Source organism: Dendrobates tinctorius, unplaced genomic scaffold (genome assembly GCF_039654945.1).
Source record: "Dendrobates tinctorius isolate UK_male_01 unplaced genomic scaffold, ASM3965494v1 ptg000062l, whole genome shotgun sequence".
NCBI classification, from domain to species: Eukaryota; Metazoa; Chordata; class Amphibia; order Anura; family Dendrobatidae; genus Dendrobates; species Dendrobates tinctorius.
In genome coordinates, this window is record NW_027361730.1 from 12,193,320 (window position 1) to 12,199,319 (window position 6,000).

At 43.5% G+C, this 6,000-nt stretch overlaps 1 long non-coding RNA gene across 1 annotated transcript in view; it reads right to left on the minus strand.

Moving 5' to 3' along the window:
• Nucleotides 1-5,292, minus strand: part of LOC141092919 (uncharacterized) — a 32,499-nt gene extending 27,207 nt beyond the window's left edge. The window contains exon 1 of the long non-coding RNA XR_012232954.1: nt 5,217-5,292. This is a non-coding gene — a long non-coding RNA (uncharacterized lncRNA). The remainder of the gene's footprint in view (nt 1-5,216) is intronic.
• Between the last annotated feature and the right edge of the window lie 708 nt (nt 5,293-6,000).

Consider the following 6,000-nt stretch of genomic DNA (forward strand, 5'->3'; position numbering starts at 1 on the left):
CTGTGCAGCATTATCTGGGGCCACTCACTGTGCAGTATTATCTGGGGCCACAACACACTGTGCAGCATTATCTGGGGCCACACACTGTCCTCATTATCTGGGGCCACACACTGCAGCATTATCTGGGGCCACTCACTGTGCAGTATTATCTGGGGCCACAACACACTGCAGCATTATCTGGGGCCACTCACTGTCCTCATTACCTGGACCACAACACACTGTGCAGCATTATCTGGGGCCACTCACTGTCCTCATTATTTGGGGCCACACACTGTGCAGCATTATCTGGGGCCACTCACTGTGCGGCATTAGCTGGGGCCACAACACACTGCAGCATTATCTGGGGCCACTCACTGTCCTCATTATCTGGGGCCACTCACTGTGCAGTACTATCTGGGGCCACAACACACTGCAGCATTATCTGGGGCCACTCACTGTCCTCATTACCTGGGCCACAACACACTGTGCAGCATTATCTGGGGCCACTCACTGTCCTCTATCTGGGGCCACTCACTGTGCAGCATTATCTGGGGCCACACACTGCAGCATTATCTGGGGCCACAACACACTGCAACATTATCTGGGGCCACTCATGGTCCTCATTATCTGGGGCCACACACTGCAGCATTATCTGGGGCCACTCACTGTGCAGTATTATCTGGGGCCACAACACACTGTGCAGCATTATCTGGGGCCACTCACTGTCCTCATTATCTGTGGTCACACACTGTGCAGCATTATCTGGGGCCACACACTGTGCAGCATTATCTGGGGCCACTCACTGTGCAGCATTATCTGGGGCCACTCACTGTGCACCCTAGGCTTATACGCGAGTCAATAAGTTTTCCCAGTTTTATGTGACAAAATTAGGGGGGATCGGCTTATACACGAGTATATACAGTACTTTTCCGTACGGAAAAAGCTTTAATAAAAATAAGCTATTTGTAAGCAAGCCCTTAGACCAATTGAATGTTTGTGGCTCAGATTGCCAGAATTTGAGCTAGAATCTAGAATTGCAGCATCTGACTTTGGCATAAGCTGCTGTTCTGGTGCTTGGTTAGCCAGTATGAGGCGGGTGCTTCAGAATGCAGACTTCCTGGGTTGCAGCACACTCCAGTTGTTACCATTGATGCATTATTACTAGCCATTTTCTATACACTATTAGTCAGAAGATTGAGTAATATTATTTTGTCATATGGAAATTATAAAGGAGTGGGAAATGGTACCACAGCAAGGGAACAGCCTGCTCTTGAAATTGTTGTGTTGTAACCAGGAAAAATTGGAAAGTGTAAGGATTTATGTCAGGGGCCAAATTCTAATTGCTAAATAACTGTCACAACATCTACAAAATAACAGGTGTTGCGGATGTTCCCTGCATACAGTGGGTAGTACATACCAAAAGTTGTTCAAGAAAGGGCAAAAGGTGAACCAAAGGAATCCTGGGCACACAAGGTTCATTGATGCATGGGGTAAGTGTACATTAGCCCATCTGGTATGGTCCCACAGAAGATTATTGTAGCACAAATCTAATATATAAAGCTCAATGTGTGTGTGTGTGTATGTTTGTATGTATGTGTATATGTCTGGGATTGGCATCTGCACCGTTTCAGCTACAGCCACAAAATTTTGCAGCCACACGTCTGGACCCCGAGAGCGTCATAGGCTTTGTTGTGAGGCAAAATTTTAACCCCGCGCGTTCCAATTCACCAAACAATTTTGCCTATTATTCTTATCATTTCTATGGTGTTATCGTCCTTCTGTAAAGCTGGAAATAACACAATTTATTACCGTGCCAACACAGACTGCAGGGGGAGCCCAGTATCACACAGGATAGGATTAGATACACAGCTCAGCACACAGTATCACACAGAATAGTATTAGATAGGACGGCTCAGCAGACAGTATCACACAGAATAGGATTAGATACACGGCTCAGCAGAAAGTATCACACAGGAGAGGATTAGACACATGGCTCAGCTGTCAGTATCACACAGGATGGGATTAGATACACAGCTCAGCAGTCAGTATCACAGGATAGGATTAGATACACAGCTCAGCAGTCAGTATCACACAGGATAGGATTAGATACACGGCTCAGCAGACGGTATCACACAGGATAGGATTAGATACACTGCTCAGCAGTGAGCATCACACAGGATAGGATTAGATACACGGCTGAGCAGTCAGTAACACACGATAGGATTAGATACACAGCTCAGCAGAAAGTATCACACAGGAGAGGATTAGGTACACAGCTCAGCAAACATTATCACACAGGATAGGATTAGATACACAGCTCAGAAACAGGATGTGCCAAAGGAGAGGACATTTTCATTCCAAGAATTCCACTCATTCCATCTGATTTGTTTTTTGATTTTAAGCGCCTCCAGTTTCCAGTTCAACTGCTATTTGCAATGTCCAATGCTCAGGGACAGTCCTTGAAAGTAGTAGGGATCAATTTGCAATCTCCATGCTTTTCTCATGGTCAACAAACGTGATCTGTTCAAGAGTTGGAAGTGCCAAAAATCTGTTCATCTTTGCACCAAAATGAAAAACCAAAAATGTTGAAAATAAAATACTATCTATACTTGGGTAATCGTTTAGTTAATTTGTGTTGCAAATCTGTAGTGTTGAATATATGATGTGAAATGTTTTTATGTGCAATACAATCATTATAATTTGTTATAACCACAGTTGGTTACTATGCCCAGGCAACGCCGGGCTCTTCAGCTAGTTGAAGATAAATAGGGATGATCGAATAGCTTCAGATCAGTCCTTATCCGAATAGTTATAGCGCTTACCGAATATCTGGAACCCGGATACCTGAAGTGCTCCCGATAATCAGCTGTTCAGCGCCGCAGGTGCATGTGTCGCAGCTCTGTGAGACAAACAGGCTCTCCATGCATGTGTTGTGACTGTCACGCAGCTGCGACGGCGAACTGCTGATTATCGGGAGCACTCCAGGTATCAGGGTTCCAGATATTTGGTAAGCGCTATAGCTATTTGGATAAGGAGGGAGCCGAAGCTCTTCGCTCATCCCAAAAGATAAGGTTCAATCCTGGCATTGATAGGTGGTGAGGATATGGAATTGAGTGGAGGCACATTATAGTTCACATTAGGTTACAGAGGTTGTTTAGCCTGTTATCTTCCTCATCTGACATGACAGTGGAAGGACTTTACTGCATGGTAGGCAGGCCCCTTACTAAGGCAATAGTAATACTGCTGGACAACGGGTAATCGTATGTGAATGCCACACAAATTGTAATGCATAACACAAAAAACATTCCTCCCTAGAAAGATTCCATGGATTTAAAAATGTTTCATTGAAAACACACACATATTCCCCACTTAAAAATGACGGAATTCAAAATGAAAACCATCAGCTCAGTGATGTCTGTTGTCCAGAAAGGAGAATTCTCATCACTATAGACTTCAAAGATGTCTACCTCCACATTCCTATCTTTTCTTTTTAATCGGGTAAATTTTTATTGATTTTCCAGCATATAATAACAATAAAAGGAAAAAAACAAGCCAGAAACTCCACCTTTGTGCCCTCTCCCACAGCCCCTGCCGCTGAAACTCACCATTTTCCATTCACGCCTTCCATATACAGTGGGTACGGAAAGTATTCAGACCACTTTAAATTTTTCACTCTGTTTCATTGCAGCCATTTGGTAAATTCAAAAAAGTTTATTTTTTTCTCATTATTGTACACTCTCCACTTCATCTAGACTGGACAAAAAACAGAAATGTAGAATTTGTTTGCAAATTTATTAAAAAAGAAAGACTGAAATATTACATGGTCATAAGTATTCTGACCCTTCGCTCAGACACTCATATTTAAGTCACATGCTGTCCATTTCCTTGTGATCCTTCTTGAGATGGTTATACTTCATTGGAGTCCAGCTGTGTTTAATTAAACTGATAGGACTTGATTTGTGAAGGCACACACCTGTCTATACAAGACCTCACAGTGCATGTTAGACCAAATGAGAATCATGAGGTCAAAGGAACTGGTAAAAGAGAGGTAAAGAAGAACCCCAAAATCACTGTGGCTGAGCTCCACAGATGCAGTAGGGAGAAAGTGCCACAAAGTCAAGTATCACTGCAGCCCTCCACCAGTCGTGCCTTTATGGCAGAGTGGTCCGACGGAAGCCTCTCGTCAGTGCAAGACATACAGTATGAAAGCCCGCATATAATTTGCTAAAAAAACATATGAAGGACTCCCAGACTATGAGAAATAAGATTCTCTGGTCTGATGAGACGAAGATAGACCTTTTTGGTGATAACTATAAGCGGTATGTGTGTAGAAAACCAGGCACTGCTCATCACCTGCCTAATACAATCCCAACAGTGAAACATGGCAGCATCATGCTATGCGGGTGTTTTTCAGCTGCAGGGACAGGACGACTGGTTGCAATTGAAAGAAAAATGAATGTGGCCAAGTACAGAGATATCCTGGATGAAAACCTTCCAGAGTGCTCTGGACCTCAGACTTGCCCAAAGGTTCACCTTCCAACAAGACAATGACCCTAAGCACAGAGCTAGAATAACAAAGAAATGGCTTCAGAACAACTCTGTGACCATTCTTGACTGGCCCAGCCAGAGCCCTAACCTAAACCCAATTGAGCATCTCTGGAGAGACTTGAAAATGGCTGTTCCCCATCCAACCTGACGGAACTGGAGAGGATCTGCAAGGAAGAATGGTAAAGGATCCCCAAATCCAGGTGTGAAAACCTTGTTGCATAATTTCCAAGAAGACTCATGGCTGTACTAGCTCAAAAAGGTGCTTCTAGTCAATACTGAGCAAAGGGTCTGAATACTTATGGCCATGTGATATTTCAGTTTTTCTTTTTTAATAAATTTGCAAAAATTTCTACGTTTCTGGGGGGTTTTTTCAGTCAAAATAGGGTGCAGAGTGGTGTACATTAATGAGAAAAAAAAATCAATTTTTGAAAGTTTACCAAATTGCTGCAATGAAACAAAGAGTGAAAAATTGAAAAGGGTCTGAATACTTTCCATACCCCACTGTAGATATCAAGGAAACTGTTGAGGCAGAGAAAGTGTCATATAAATACATCGATTTGAACTACATAATAAAAAGGAAAATGTACAAAAAAACAAGTCTCTTGTTTAAGTTGGAATTGTAGTCCAGAACCGTTAGAACAACAACATGCTTAATTTACACCATGAAGTATATGTCTTTACTCACATACCTAGCGAAGTTTTTCAAATTAGGCATATCTATTTCATTTGAATAAGGCCTCCTTCACACATCCTGGTGATTCCTGTACAGGAAAAAACAGTACTGGTGAGGTCTGTGTCCGTGTGCCATCCATATGTACGTGTGACATCCATGTATCCGTTCACTGTCTGTGTGTCACATCCATGTGGCATTCGTGTGACACGGACTGGCACCTGAGAATAGTAGTACAGTTAGCTGTTCCCGGGTGCTGAAGGCAGCTCTAATCATTGTCGCATAGTCTCCCTTTGATCAGCGAAACAAGACGAAAATGATGGGAGTTGACATCCAGGATACACTGAGCTGAGCTTGGGGTGCAGCTTCAGTAATGAGAGGTAACGTCATAGATGTTACTGCTGGTCACTACCAGCTGTTCGCACGCTCAGTTCACTGTGAACCACCGTTTGAACTGCAGTGATCTCAGTGATATTGCTAGCACGGTGAGAAAATTCTCACGGTGCTAGCGGTGACGTCATGAAGGCTACCCTAGGTCATCAGCCGGCTCGCAGTGAACTGAGCGTGGGAACAGCTGGCAGTGACCGACGGTAACATCTATGACATTACAGCTCATCACTGAAGCTGCGCCCCAAGCTCAGCTCAGTGTCTTTTGGATGTCAGGGTCCAGATGAGGGACCCTGACATCCAGATGAAGGAGAGATGGATTACGGCATGGGACAAATGGATTACCTTCTCCTTGGACAAGTGAGGAATATTTTTTTTATTTTCATTTTGATAGTAATAAATGGGGAATAAGATGG